General features: G+C 37.0%; 1 protein-coding gene across 1 annotated transcript in view; it reads left to right on the forward strand.

The window, feature by feature from the left end:
- The window catches only part of LOC150096515 (potassium voltage-gated channel subfamily KQT member 1-like), a 231548-nt gene that overhangs the window by 179002 nt on the left and 35894 nt on the right, over nucleotides 1–16652 (forward strand). The gene's annotated exons all lie outside the window — the stretch shown is intronic.

Below are 16652 nucleotides of genomic sequence, written 5' to 3' on the forward strand. Positions count from 1 at the left end.
AAAATTCTTTTGGACCATGAAGGTGGACATTTCAACCTTGAACCCGGGTGTGAAACTGAAGTGGAAGATGAAAATGATAAACTTGTTTCATTGCTCAAAATTGCACTGAGCTGTGATGATGTCAATGCAGAGGACATTACAGAATGGATGTCAAACAATGAAGTTGATGAAATAACTGACAACAATATTGTGGAAATGGTGACACAGGGGAGAAGAAGAAGAGGATGAGGAGGCATCCTTAGATGACAGGAAAAATCTCATCCCACATTCGGAAGGGTTCAAGACGATTGAGGCACTGCTGCAGTACATTAGTGAGTAAGAGGAAGCGAAGCCAGCTGATATCATCTGCTTGCATAAGTGGAGGGACATTGCATCGCGGAAGAGGGCTAAAAGGGTGAAGCAGTCATCTATCAAGGACTTTTTCAAAAACTACAAGCTGTAAGTTTTGACTCTTTCATCTTAGGCCTACCTTTTCACATTTGTGTGAAAAGGTAGGCCTAGAACTCTGGCCTATCCGGCTTTTGTGTTATCCGGCCTGCCCTTCCTCCACATTAGGCTGGATAGTCGAGAGTCTACTGTACTTATTGAAATAAAGTGATTGCTTCCTTGGACAGAGGAGAAGGATACACAGTAATATACTTAGATTTCGCAAAGGCTTTTGATAGAGTACCTCATGATAAATTGATAGTCAAACTAGAGCAACTGGCCGTTGGATATTAGATTAGTGCATTGGATTGGTGACTGGCTATCTGATAGGTATCAACAAGTTGTGTATGGGGGTGCGATATCCAGGAAAAGGAAAGTCACTAGTGGAGTGCCTCAGGGGGCTGTTTTGGGGCCATTACTGTTTAACTTGTATATTAACGATATAGGTGAAGATTTGGATGGAGATATTCAGTTGTTTGCAGATGATGCAAAGTTGGGATGAACCATGAAGAGTACTGAAGATGTTGTGGCCTCACAAGAAGACTTGAATAGATTGAGTGATTGGGCATGGAAATGGAGATGCGAGTTCAATGTTTGCAAAATGTAAGGTTTTAAAATTTGGAAAACGAAGATGGGATGCAGAATTTATGCTTGGTGAAGATATATATTGTTGGAGGTGGAAGAAATAAGAGATCTGGGGGTGATAGTGATTAAGGATCTGAAATTTAGGGGACACATAGCCAAAATTGTGAAGACAACACAAAGGCTTTTGGGAATGATGCGGAGGACACTAACGTGTAGAAGTAGGGAGATTCTTGTTCCGTTGTATAAGGCTTTGATTAGGCTACACATGGACTATTGTGCCCAGATTTGGTCACCTGGTTTCAGAAGGATGAAGATATGTTGGAAATGGTCCAAAGGCAATTTACTAGTAGTTTCTGACCTCCGCAATGTCAAGTATGAGGAAAGATTGAAAAGATGTAATTTGCAGAGTCTGGTGGACAGGAGGAAGAGGGGAGATATGATAGAGACCTACAAGTTGGTAAGAGGTTGTTATAGGATCAATGCTGGAGAAGTTCTACAGACAATAGTGGGAGATCGGGGGAGAACCAGAGGTCATCCCTGGAAACTGTATAAAGAGGGTGTGAGTAGGGGAGTGAGGGGCATATTTTTTTCAGGCAGAGTTGTGAATGATTGGAATGCCTTGCCTGAGAGTGTAGTGTCTGCAAGGAGTTTGAATGTGTGTGATAAAAGGACCTCCCAGATGAGTCTTTGACTCCATGAGGTCTTTGGGTAATAATAATAATAATAATAATATTCTGTTCCTGTCAGTACAGGAACAGAATATTCTTACAACTTTCAGTACAACTGAATATTCAGTACAACTTTCTGAATGGTCTCTGGAATGTTAAGTATGAAATAACCATTGATATAAAGAGTCTTTGATCAGTTTCATATCATTGGTATTTCACCGATACTAGTGATTTGAGAACAAATTGAATTTTACCATTGCCATAAACTCAGCCAATTTCCTAAAATCTTCTCATTGGTGCATCAACATAACTTTCACTTTCTTCCTCTTCCCTGCTTTCGTTCCCACAATTTTTCACACTGACATTCCACAAAATGTTTGACTTTTATATTCCCACTTGATACCATCCAAGACATTACTCCTCTGCTCCCATTGAGGCCCAAACTGTTTAGTCAATAAAAATAGCAAATTTTCTTTTTCAATCATTCTTAAACTTAGGAATGGTTTAATATTATATTGATAAACTGAACTTTACCAATGAAACAAAATACGCAATCTGACAGCAATTTCTTATAATTGCTTAGGTAGAAATTGTTCGGAGGAGAAATTTCTGATGCTGATAGTTCTGTTTTCATGATAACTGCCTTGTATGCAACAAAGTTAGGCTATTCAACAAATTATTGAGAAGTGATCACTTAAATATAAGAGCATGTGAAGGGTTATAATGCATTTTATTAAGCATTTGTCTAGTTTTGGCTTATGTAATTTCTAGATGTATAATTAAACACATTTTAATTTTGACATTTTGCTACTTTGTACTCTTGAAAATGGTCCAAATTGTGTGTGTGTGTGTGTGTGTGTGCGCGCACACACGCATGTGTGGAGGGAGGAGAATTAGAATTTAGAATGACTTGATAAATTTTGTAAGAATAAAAATACTGTGAGTTCAATTTATCTGACCTGTGCATTCTAAGACATCATGTGTACAGATGGAAAAAATAACTCTCACGTCCTTACAGTTTGCAGAATATACCCAATAATAACAGTATTTGCTGTATTTCCTTCACTTATTTAGGAGATAAAAAAAATTTATATTTTCTTATTATTTATTTCCCCAAACACTTTAGAAACAGAATTTGCTTTCTGTTTGAAAGCTCTTATCAGCAAACTTCATTGATGTAACACCTAAAATGTTTGGAGAGAATGTGGGAAGTTTGACAAATAAACAGAGAAGTGATAATTAAGACATTTAAACTGTTAAGAGGTGGTTAGAAGGTTGACACTGGGTACTTTCATTTGGTGAAACTGGGGGAAGGAGCGAAGACAAGGGAGCCATCCCTGGAAGTTGTGAAAGGTAGTCATGAGCAAGATGGTGAGGAGTGATTTCTTTGCATGGCGGGTGGTTGAACCACTGACTGCATTGTCTGATAGGGTGGTGAGAGCACAAACAGTGAATGAGTTGAAGGAGTGAATGGTAGACTGTGTTTTCTAGGTTTTCTCTCGCACTGAGTCTTGTGACTCCATGGAGGTCATGAATCATAATAAAATCGTGCATTATTTTTCTTTCAAAGCATGTTTTTATTGATTGAGAAGCCTAATAATGAAACAGAAAATATTTGAAGTACAGTTGCACCCCAAGTTATGTAACACGCGACTTGCGTAAATTTGCAGTTACATAATCGTAACTAATTGCACAGATGCATCTTTGACAGCCTTGTTGCAGCACAGTAGTAGATGCCTCGTGCGGTTAGCTTAGTCAATTGTTATCACTGCTAGTTTCATTGTTTTTTTTTTATCCTTAAAATGGAATGCAAATGCAAAACTGAATGTGCTGGTAATAAATCTAAAAAACAGAGGTGTGCAATTACTTTAGAAGAAAAGTTGAAAATAATTCGTATGTATGAAGGCAGGAAAATTCTATCAACAATAGCTCAGGAAATAAATTGAATTCGACAGTGAATACAATAGTGAAGGATAAACTTTGCATTGTTGAAAGCACGAAAGATGGGGTAGCATTGAAGGGCACAATTATTACCAAGAAGAGGCTGAGCCAGCTTGATATCAGAGATGAAGAAACTGTTGTCTGACTGGATCGATGATCTGACACAAAAGCAGATACTGTTTAGATACCAGAAGCGGAAAACATTCCAAAAAACAGCCAACTTAGCTGTCACAAGACATTTTTTTATTTGAAAAGTTGTTTGGATGATACAACATCTGCTTTACCCCTCATAGTTCTTCTCAAAGTTTTTTAATGCAAAATTTGAAAAAGAACTTTGCATCATCTGCAAAGTTGCGAAGAATTATGAGGAGTAGAGCAGATGTTTGTGGCCTTTTGCTAATACTTAATAGACCGAGTGAATTAGCATAGGACTGGGGATGCCAGTTCAATGTTGTGAAATGTAAGGTTTTAATATTTGGAAAACAAAGATGGGATCTAGAATTTATGTTGGGTGGTGATATATTGTTTGGAGGTGGAGAAAATAAGAGATCTTGGGCTGATTGTGAATAAGGATCTAAAATTTAGAGGACACATTGCCAAAATAGTGAAGACAACACAACGAATTCTGGTAATGATGCAGAAGACACTGACTTCTAGAAGTAAGTAGATTCTGGTTCCAATGTCTAAAGCCTTGATTAGGCCAAATGTGGACTATTCTGCACAGATTTGGTCACACCTGACTTTGAAGAGATACTGGAAAGGGTCCAAAGGCAATTGACTAAGGTAGTATCTGGTCTCTGGAATGTTGGGTATGAAGAAAAGCTGAGTAGATGCAATATACAGAGTGTAGAGGATAGGAGCAAAAGGGATGGTATGATAGCGAAGTACAAGTTGGTAAGGGGTTGTTATAGGATTAACATTGAAGAGGGGTTTTTTTTTATGAAAAGAGGTCATCCTTGGAAGCTGTATAAGGAGAGTGTGAGCAAGGGAATGAGAGCAGGTTTTTTTTGCATGGAGAGTGGTGAATGATTGGAATGCATTGCCTGAGAGTGTGGTGTTTGCAGAGAATTTTAAATGTATTTAAGGCATGGTATGCAAAGGGCCTCCTGGGATGAGCCTTTGACTCCATGGTAGTCTTGTTATGATGATATAAACGGTTAGCATTTCCAGGGAATTTGGTCAATTCTGATATGTAGTTCTTCTTACTAAGCCAGAATCTTATTGACTGCCTAGTTCTACTGGATCTAGTTTCTAGATCTAGTTCTATACAGGATCATTCACAGTGTCATACTGGATACCCTAGCACTGGTGCAGAAATATGAAAGTATTTTTGCATCAGTGCTAAGGTACTCAAGGCCTCTGTACTTTTGCCCATATTCTTCCTTTCTCACTAACCAGAAATTCTTTCCATAGTTTTTCTGACAGGGGTACACTCCATTTCCCTTCCTGATGCAAACTTTGTAATTATAAGCTTCCAGAACTTTTTAATTAATGGCTTAGAAACACTGATCTCCTTACCCTTCTTTGGAGGGAGCTAAAGACCATCTTTAGCTCCCTGTGAAATGTCACTGCTTTGGTACAGTCCTTGTTTCTTTTTTGTAAGAAAGATTTCACTTCATTTTTCCTTACCTGTGATAATATTTAGATTTTCATGTACCACTGGGGGGGGGGGTTCTGGAAAGTTCTAATAAACACCTAGAACAAAAATGATATTAAAGCAATGGCTATAACCACAAGAAAGAACATATCTTAAAACCCTGTAACCCCCCATGTTTCATCAAATTGTAATAATTTGTTCTTTTTCTTTTAAGATATATAAGAAGACATAAAATTATTTTTTGTTCTGGTGTTTATCAGAACTTTCCAGACCCTTCTTGTAAGATCGAATTTCTCTTAGACCGGTTTATACATACCACTAGCCATTCTTGGCACAAATATCACATCCATAGCCTCAATCTCCAAAAGTTATGTTCTTTTCCAAAGACTATTTTGGGGGGGGGGGGGGGGGTACACTAAAAATGTTTCATACATTCCAGAAAAGGGCATTCTTGTTAATAGATGTTTCAATTTTCTTGTACTCATACAGCATAACACTGATAAATGTTCTCTTTCTGCCTTATGCCTTCTCTGTAGGTATTTTCATGGGTATTGGTCTTCTGAACTTGTTTCTGGTTCAGTTTCGGACTTACTGAATTCCATCTTTCTTTTTCATTCCTTTTACTGCTGTTCTTTGAAACAGCCTTTCAAATTATTTTTCATTATTTTCCCTAAGGATCATGGCCTTCAGCCTTTCAAGAAACTCAACAATTTCCTTTTTTTTCTCCTTAACCACTTTTTTCTACATTGGATATTCTGTAGGTTTTGCAATCTCCTTTGTGTTGGAGTTGATATTGAAAAAAAAATCCCATTTCCTATATTTAAAGAAAAAAAATGCTAGGCTGTGAAAGCCAACAAAGGCAACCTAAGCATATGTATGAAAACAGTACAAGGTTTGATCAATAGTATATGATCAAGAAAAAACAGAAAAAAAAAACAGGGATATACAAGTTACATCTACCTATGGCAGAACTTGCTTCAGGCATTCTGGAAGAAGTTTTGAAGGATGTGTGTGTGTGTGGGGGTGGGTGGGGTGGATTTAGATGATAATATATAAAAGAATAGATAAAAATGGCTTCATCACACCTATTTTCTCAGACCATCATGAAATGGATTGGTCCTTTGCATTGATGCCTTGTCTTGGAAGGCAATCGCTTCTTTTTAAGGATGTTTAAGGGATGCTTTGAAGTGGAACAATTGCATGGCAACTTAAACAGAACCTCCTGATGTTTGGAAGTCCCTTGTACATTAAATTATACTTGCCAAGAAATTATATTCTTGTTTAATCCTTTACCCATTCCTTTAATCATTTAATCTTTGGAACATTGTCTTCTCAACTAGGCTACTCGTTATATATAGAGGCTGTTGACTTCATGTTGCTTATTGGTATCCCATAATGCAAAGCACACTTCCTTTAGGATGTGTATGTTATTACTATGCATTATGAGAAGGGTCGCTACTCACTGATTTCTACCTTTATTGGAGTATCATAGGTGCCAAACTAAGAAAGATTGAAATCGAAGTCAACAGCTTGATTACAGTGCCTTGATACGACTGCACCTGAATTACTGTGGGAAGGTTTAGTCTTCTGAATTCCAAAGGGATAAAGAAGCTATGGTAAAGCTACAAAGATAATCTGATATCGGGGTTATGGAATGTAAATTATGAAAATGGATAGAATGTGTACTGCAGATACTAGTTGACAGACAGAAGAAATGGGGTGGGTAATATAATAGAGGTCTCTAAACTTTTTAGAGGGCATTATAGGATATTGGTTCAGAAAGTTTTTCATTATGATGACTCTTCAGACCTATAGAGTCATGGAAATAATACTGATGCTATAGAAGAGGACAAGGGGACATCCATTGAAGTTAAGTTTATGTTCATGTAATATTTCATGAATGAGTTTAAGGGAAGATATAATAACTAGTGTGTGTGTGTGTGTGTGTGTGTGTGTGTGTGTGTGTGTGTGTGATATGTGTCCTCCCTCGATGAGCACATTTAATAATTCATTATTAAAAAATTATGGAAACAACTACCATGGTATAGTAAAATTTCAGTTTAATATAAACCAAAATAATCGCACAACGTTCTTCATATCAAGATCATCACCTGGAGTATACACATTTATAGAAAGAAACAAGCTATGTTACAATCTGTGTAGTATGCTAAAGTCATAGTAATTTGGTCAACTGTTACCAGGGCCAGATTAAGACCCATAGAGGCCCTAAGCACTTAAAAGATTTTGGTGCCCCATATACAGGGTGTTCGGGATAAATTTGACATATTTATAATTAATTATATTTTTCCGTAAGTTACATGTATTAACACACACTTCTCTTCATTTAAAAGTTTGGACCCTTCTTCATTCATATACAAGATGTCAGAAAGGATGGATAGCTGGAACCCACCTGAATCATGGAAGAGAATAACTTGTATCATGATGATTCGTGCCCGCCATCAAAATAAGGATATTACGACTGCTGCCCAATGCTCCCTGAATACAGTAAAAACAATCAGGCATGAACTAGAGACTTGCAATGGTGACTACGAGGATGTAGCAAGAAGAAAGATCCCTAGCAGACGATCTGATTGCGTTCGTACAGCAGAATTCCTCGCAAATCTGCAGGAACAGGTGTTGAAGAACCCTGGCATTGGAATTCGGGCTTTGTTCGTGGAGTTGCTAACTGTAGTCAAGCCCTGGATAACAAGGGTAGCCAATGGTAGGCCGTATGTATGACAGCAGGATTCGGCCCCTTGCCACACCTCTGGGAAAAGTCAAAAATGGTTGTCTGAAAATTTCTACGACTTCACCAGTCCAAATGTTTGGCCTCCAAACTCCCCAGACCTTAACCCCATGGATTATTTTGTATGGGGCGCAGTTGAAAAAGACACCAATCGCACTTCCAGTAATACAAAAGCCCAGTTAATGGATAAAATTAAAACAGTTTTTGCGGCCCTTCCCAGGGAGACTGTAGCATCAGCTTGTTCGAGGTTCCGAAGCAGAATTGAAGCTGTGATCGATGCTAATGGTGGTTATTTTGAGTAAATCTTGTTGATAGTATTGTAATTAACTCTGCCTGTAATGTTTTTTTGTCAATTCATTAAATTTAATAGATACAAAGAAGATTTTCTTTTTCCTTACGAAACTGTCAAATTTATCCCGAACACCCTGTATATGTAATTCAAAATATAAACAATAATAAACCATAAAATAAATTTTTATTTTTCAAAATGAAACAAAACTTATAGTAAGATGGAAAATAATGTTTATTTCTCCTACTTTTTTTTAAAAAAATCTTTGAGGATCTGATCAAAGTCTCTGATCAGATCCTCAAAATTAATCTTACGTAACACATCTGCTTCTATACTTAGTAGAGCGCATTCAACCTGCCTTGTTGCATAGTTGTTCTGATGGGATTTTTAATATACTTCAACTGAGAAAATGAACACTCAGTTGAGCAATTTGTGACCATTAATGTTAAAAAAAAATACGAAAGGCAATGTCTATAGTTGGAAAGGCACACTCAATATTGTCTTTTACAATTATTTTATAAAGTTCAGCATGATTGAATCTTGTTTTTACATTTTTTGTTGCACTGAACTTATGGCGCACATATGAGTGAAACTGCTGAAGCTCAGCTGAGATATTAGTGTTCAAGTCCTCTGGGTAAGCATCAATCAGCTTTTGACTGAGAATACCTTTCAATTTCAGTAGGTTATGAAGTCACTGAAGTAGCATTATGTGGCACATCACTTAGAAAAGAAAATCTCTCTGATATTTCTTTGTATAGCTCTCCTCTTCTCATCTCAGTTTCAAGTTTGTCAACAATTGTGTAAAAGGTGTTGATACGAAATTTATCTCTGGCATTCAGATATACTTCTGGAGCATCTCCATCATTGGGTACCTTCTTTCTGATACGTTTGCAAGTTTGAGCTGCCTTGTAATCAACATCTGGTAGCACTTCCTTTGTAGCTGTGTCATATCTTTCAAATTCATTTCGTGAAGTGTACAGTTGGCCAGCTAATGATCCATATAGATCTGCACATGTTTTTAAGTTGACATCCTCATTCTGCAGAACTTGGCTTACTCTATGAAAATTTTGCAAAATCTCATCCCAAAAATTCAACATAAAAACAAATTTTAGCTCTCTTGTATCTTATTTGCAATATTATCTGCTTCTCTTCTAGTGTCTCCCTTTTGTGACTGGTCTTCGGCTATACAGTCTAATGCTTCTAAAATTTGAAGGCAAGATTTCAAAATTTCTGCTCTTGCCATAGCATGTGCCTCCCATCTGGTATCAGAGAGGGATTTTAAGACATTTTCATTTCCAATACAACCTTTAAGAATTGTCCACCGGCTGGTTGAGGCTGAAAAAAAAGTTTAGAGCAACCACACTGTAGTGAAGAAATTAACCGCCTCTTGACAGCATTCAACAGCACTTTGGCCTACCGAATTTAGTGAATGAGCTGCACAGGGCACATATATAGCAAACTTGTTTGTTTCTAAAATGTTTTGCTGAATCCCCTTATAATGCCCAGACATCTTAGCAGCGTTGTCATAAGACTGACCCCTACATTTTGAAAAGTTTAGCTGACAAACTTTATGTAAGTACTGCAACACCTGATTTGCCATTTCCTCACCGGTATGGCTTTTGATTTCCAGAAAAGTTAAAAAGCGTTCAATAGGCTGTCCATCTTTTAAGTACCACACTTAACTTGTTGATATGTGACAGATCTGGTGTTGAATCAACTGACAAACTAAAATAACCAGAAGATTTTACTTCATCAACAATAAGCACATGGACCTTTTGAGCCATCAGTTGAATGAGTTCCTCACAGGTGGCTTTGGACAGATAAGAAGGATTTCCTTTGCCACAATTTCCATATTTTGCAGTGTGACCTGCTAAAAATGGATCAAACTGACTTATGAGCTCAAGCAGCCCTAAAAAGTTCCCATTTTGCAATGATCCAAATCTTTCTTCTGTTCCTCGAAAAGCCAAGCCACGTTCAGCTAATGTACTAATAACAGCTATGACATGCCTTAGGACATGTTCCCAGTAATCACACTCTTCCTGAATTTGTTTTTCCAACTGTTGTCCCAACCCTAGTGCTTTTTTCATGTGGATCAATTACAATAGTATTTCGCCAGTCACCGAACCCTTCTCTTGTAACAAAATGTGAGAAATTTTTAGGAGCAAACAGTTTACAAACAAAACAATAAACTGATCCTGTTTATGGTGAATACAATAACCACTCTCTCTTGTATTCCTCACCATTGGCTTTTGTTGCAACAAAAAGTTTCTGTGAACAGTATCTTACTGGTTTGCCACTACTGAAATGTCAGTAAGACTTGTCAAATGGCCCATTGTGGTGGTGACAGTCACTGGGTCCACAAACAGTCCAATAAGCTACGTCATCAGCAGAAAAATCAAGCCACAACCCTGGATTTTTTGCTATATTTACTTCATCTTTTGCAGACTGAATCATTTCACCACCATCACCATGCCCCACTAAACTTTCATTTTCAGCAATTATTTCAACCTCAGAATATTGAAAGTTTATTTTTCACTTGGTTAGAGTATAATAAAATTAGTTTAATCCTTTATCCAAGTGTGAGCAAACAAAGTTTGCACCTGAAGTATCTTCAGGACTAGGGTAAGGTGATACAACCACCCAGGGCAACTCGTTGCAAAGGTGGAGAAAGCTACCAACACTCCTATCTCAGTATCTCCTATAATGCAAAACACCTCTCCATGCGGATATGTCTAATGTTATGCATTAAGGGAAGGGCCACTACCCAGACTAGTTTCGACCTTTATTGAGGTCTCTTCAGTGGGAGCCAGGCCCTAGTAGAGATACCAGGCAGAAGCATTAGCAGATCATCTCTACCTATAGGAGTTGCCAAATGGTGTGCCACCCTTTTTTAATAAATTACTCCGGATTTAGAGAAAGATGTTGAAAGTTTATTTTTCACTTGGTTAGAGTATAATAAAATTAGTTTAATCCTTTATCCAAGTGTGAGCAAACAAAGTTTGCACCTGAAGTATCTTCAGGACTAGGGTAAGGTGATACAACAACCCAGGGCAACTCGTTGCAAAGGTGGAGAAAGCTACCAACACTCCTATCTCAGTATCTCCTATAATGCAAAACACATCTCCATGCGGATATGTCTAATGTTATGCATTAAGGGAAGGGCCACTACCCAGACTAGTTTCGACCTTTATTGAGGTCTCTTCAGTGAGTTGCCCTGGGTTGTTGTATCACCTTACCCTAGTCCTGAAGATACTTCAGGTGCAAACTTTGTTTGCTCACACTTGGATAAAGGATTAAACTAATTTTATTATACAACCTCAGAATATTTTGTAAAGCAACTTGCATCAACATTTGCAGAAGAGATATCGAGAGAATTTACAGACAAAGTGAGGTCAGTAGTGAGATATGTGCTAGATGAACCTGCTTGTCACACCTTGATGATTCCAACATAATCATATTTTGATTTTGAAGTGATCAAAGTGGTATTTGTGTCCATTTCTGATGACGGAGATTGGCTCTGATCAGGAATTGGTATATAATGTTGTGGAACTTGTGTGAAGAAATCGATCAGCTTTGCAGGCTTGGAATCTGATTCCAAAGTCTCCTCTTGTTTCTCTTTTGATAGTTTTCGCTTTTGTGTACCACTTAACTGAACACATTTCATCTTGGTTCTTGGGATCTGTTAAATACAGAAATAAAAAGATTATTTTGTTGAATATTAGATAGCAATCAACACAGTTACAGATATCACAAGCAAAATCATACAAACAATTTAATTTTCAGCTTACAGCCGAATCTTGTGCTTTTGTGCTTTAATTAACTCTTATTTTACTGGAGTCTCACTTCTGCGACAGCTAGGCCTTTTCCAGGAGGCGTGTTTCTGAGACAACCATGTGATTTGTTTTATATTTGCTTCTGGAGCCTTTTATAAGACATAATGTATTAAAACAAGAACTAAAACAGACAGGAAAATAAAATGGTTATGTTAATTATAAAAAATTACCTCATTTGACGCAATGCAATGGTAGTGCCAGAAAGCGGCGTGAGTGATAATACGGTGTAAACGAACCGTCATGCACATGGTTAGAGTTTTATTAGGCCTTCTACATGTCATTATTTATTGAATCAAAGTAGGTAACAGTAAGAAAAGATAAAAACAATGAAAACTAATTAAAAGTTAATTTAAATTAAATTCATCATCTAACTAAAGCAGAAATTCTGTGGTGCCCCTCCTCCCTTTCCATGATACCCTAAGCATGTGCTTTACTGCAGATACTAGTTGACAGACAGAAGAAATGGGGTGGGTAATATAATAGAGATCTCTAAACTTTTTAGAGGGCATTATAGGATATTGGTTCAGAAAATGTTTCATTATGATGAGTCTTCAGACTCTATGGAGGCTTGGAAATAATACTGATGCTATAGAAGAGGACAAGGGGACATCCATTGAAGTTAAGTTTATGTTCATGTAAATATGTGAATAGTGAATATATTTAGTGTGAATGAGTTTAAGGGAAGATATAATAACTAGTGTGTGTGTGTGTGTGTGTGTGTGTGTGTGTGTGTGTGTGTGTGTGTGTGTGATATGTGTCCTCCCTCGATGAGCACTTGACTCTCTGGAGGTCTGATAATAATAATTCATTATTAAAAAATTATGGAGACAACTACCATGGTATAGTAAAATTTCAGTTTAATATAAACCAAAATAATCACATGACGTTCTTCATATCAAGATCATCACCTGGAGTATATACACATTTATAGAAAGAAACAAGCTATGTTACAATCTGTGTAGTATGCTAAAGTCATAGTAATTTGGTCAACTGTTACCATTACTGGCCTGACTTCTGGTGAAAAAAGAAATCAAAACGTCAGGCGATTATTTTGGTTGATATTAAATTTAAGTTTTACTATCACACTGTAGTTGTTTCCATAATTTTTTTAAATAATGAATGCTGATCATGTAAAGAAGAAGGAAAACAAAATAAGTTTTTCACTTGGTTATAATGTTATACATTTATGTAACCTATCAGATCTCCATTATGCTAATAACCATCTAAAGACCTTACATAACAATTATTGTTTCACATTTGATATGTCAAGTGATGTGCATGAGACTAAATCTACAGTATTTGGTGTTATTTGTCTGGTGCAATCAGTAACATGCTTGTGATGATTCGTACATGTGTCTGACTGGTTTGAAGATATTGTGTATGGGTAGTCTGAAGTATGAGTTTTTTTTTTTTTTTTTTGAGAGAGAGAGTTATGGGAATGATAGAAGAGGTGAGAATAGAAACATTAGAAGAGAGGAAATGAGAGTTATGGGAATGGTAGAAGAGGAGAGAATAGAAAGTAGAAGAGAGGGAATGAGAGAGAGAGTGAGAGTTATGGGAATGATAGAAAAGGAGAGAAAATGGAAACAGTCAGAGAGAGGGACTGAGAAGAACACAAGGGAGTGCTGGAACCAGGGATAGTGATGCCAGGACAGCAGATAAGTAGGGGAACACAGAAAGGGTTAGAGGGTATGATGTATGGAGACTCAATGATCCATGGTGTGCAAGATAGGATGCCAGAGGAGTGTTTGTCTAGAAGAATGATAGAAAGTGTGGCTAAGCAGTTAAGCAGGGTGAAAGGGTGGATGAGATGATTGTGATGGCGGACACGATTGACTTGAGAGGCAGTGTAAATCGGGTGGTGAGAAATCTGAGATTCATGCTTGAGGTTGTACAAAAGAAAATGCAGAGAGGAAGGATTGTGTGTGTTACCCAGGTATGATAATGACAAGCTGAGCAGAAGAGCAGTAATAATGAATAGCATAATAGCCAGAATGTGTCAGAAGAGAGGATTAGAATATTTGAATGCTTGGAGAGCATTTGAGGACAGAAAGGAACTGTATGCGAGAGACCGGACTGCTTGTATTTGAATGAGGACGGACATAGGCATCTGGAGAGATTGCTGTTTTCTGAACGAGTTGGTGTGTCAATGCAAGGAAACTAGAATTCCCAGGGTGAATGGTACCAGGAGTGGCCTCTTGTGGGAATGGGTGCTTGGGGGAAGGGTTACAGGCAAATTCATCGAAAAACAGTTAATCGAAAGACAATTCATCAAATGCAATTCATCGAATAGCAATTCATCGAAAAAGCAATTCGCCGAATAAACAATTCGCCGAACGACAATTTAACGAATGGCAATTCGTCGAAAAGGCAATTCATCGAATGACCAATTCCTCGAATGACATTTCATCGAACGACAATTCGTCGAAAATGAAATTCATCGAAAAAACAATTCATCGAAAATTTTTCAATGAATTCTTTCATAATTCATCGAAAAGTCATTTTTCTTGCAAAGTATTGTTTAAAAATCTTCAGTAACAATGCGGAACGTTACTCATGATACAGACAACATATTTAAGTGGTCATTGAAACATAATAATTATTTTCTTGCATTTTAGAGCATTTAATGTAAGTGTACATCCTGCTTCATTGTACAGTTAGCGATTTATCTGTAGAGAAGACAGGAGTACCACATGCACTTATCTCCCGAATAACCTCGAAAACATGTAATTGCAGTTAATAAGGGGAGGAATAGGCTGAGAAATTCGTTTTACCAAATTTTGTCACAATAAGTCTAGTCGATTGAAATTAAAAATTTCATTAATTTCATCCAGCCAGAGCGAAATTGCTAATATCATTTAGGAAACTTCATTACGGAAATGTCATGATACAAGTGATCCATTACGAACTAAAACTGAACCGTGCATTCAGCTTCTTGTTCTGAAAATTTCTACGAATTCTGCTAAGTCTGCGAGTTATTGTATACATAATTTCGACACTATTCTTTGTAGCCCCGAATATAGCTGAACTGAAAACTGGAAGGGTTCGACATTTTTTTGTAAAAGTTTCAAATACGGAATCCAAATAAAATTTTTTCATTAATAAATGTAATAAATAAATAAATTTACTGAACGTAAGTTAGTAGGCCTAATACTGAGATGACTAGGCTTTTCCTCCTGGAAATAGGCAAATCGGACAAGAAAAATAATAAGAATCGATATTGTTCTGTAATTATTCCTTAGTAAAGCAGCATTGCTATACCAACAATCATTAGATATGAGAGGAAATAGTATTAATCATTAATATTACAACTACTACTACTACTAATAATAATAAATTGATTCTTTGATATAAATATTTTTCACAATATAATAATAAAATATACAGGAATTCAGAGTAAAAATATTGGAAAACTTGAAAAAAATTCATTCCTGAAGATTTTTCAATCACGTTTCACTTATTTATTCCTGTTTCTGTTATTCCTCAACGACAGGAGTGCCACATGCACTTATCTCCAGAATAACCTCGAAAGCAAGTAATTGCAGTTAATAAGGGAAGGAATAGGCTAAAAATACTAATGAGTATATGTGTGGGTATATTTCTGGGTTTTGAGGAGTTGATCGGTCCAGTTTGTTAAAAAATAAATAAAAGGTTAAAATATTTTCTAGGAAAGGAAAATAATAAAATAAGGAATGATGAATAAATAGTCTTAACACTTTCATTGCCAAGCTGAAAATTTGAATTTCGTGTGGTGGCCAAATTTTTTAAATTTTTTTATTTAGTTAGCGACGTCCACGCGATAACGCGTGATCGGCCGTTTGGTGAGACCTCGCATCGCGCGATATCGCGTGATTGTCAATGAACGTGTTAAAAAACAAACCTGTAAACCTTTTAGAAGCATACTCATCTGGTGTTATATTTAGATGAGCAGCGGTTGGAAGTCTTATTCGACTTTTGAAGGATGCCAGTGGTCGGCAGATCACAGTTAGAAAACACAGTGCTAAAGGAAATTGGAATTGGGTTGAGTTGTTTTGAATTAAGGAAGAAGTAACTGGCCTTAAATCCCTGCGTGTTTTTCCAATTCGGTTCGCTTGTTTTTCGGCAAGAAAAAACCAAGTTTCAGAGAGGAAAAACCTTCCATCCTCGTATGAGACAGGCTAACTCACCTTCAGGTTAAACGCCCTGATAAAGGCGCTTGACATCCTTGATAAACGTAGGATGCTGAAGTCCTTTTCAGCAGTTTCATTAAATGAGCTGTAGAAGTTTTCTCTTCACGGTTTCTGCAGTTTTGTAGAAAATGAGTTTAGGATGGAGGACTTTTTTTTATACATTCACGCCAAGTTTTTTTGTAGTCTTCCATTTTCCAGAGATGAGATGTTTCTTAAAGTTGATTTTTCTGTTTTGGAATTTTCGAGTTGGTTCGAAAATATGGCTCAACAATGCGATCATGCATGATCGCATTGTTGAGCCATTTTTTCCATGAGGAGACGATTACGAGAGTGGCATACCTAAATATGCTAGAGAATGTGTTTCCCCAGACTGAGAATGTGTAGGGCCTCATTTTCCG

This window comes from Typopeltis vanoorti, chromosome 18 (genome assembly GCF_054136105.1).
Source record: "Typopeltis vanoorti isolate ZY-2024b chromosome 18, IOZ_Tvanoo_1.0, whole genome shotgun sequence".
NCBI classification, from domain to species: Eukaryota; Metazoa; Arthropoda; class Arachnida; order Uropygi; family Thelyphonidae; genus Typopeltis; species Typopeltis vanoorti.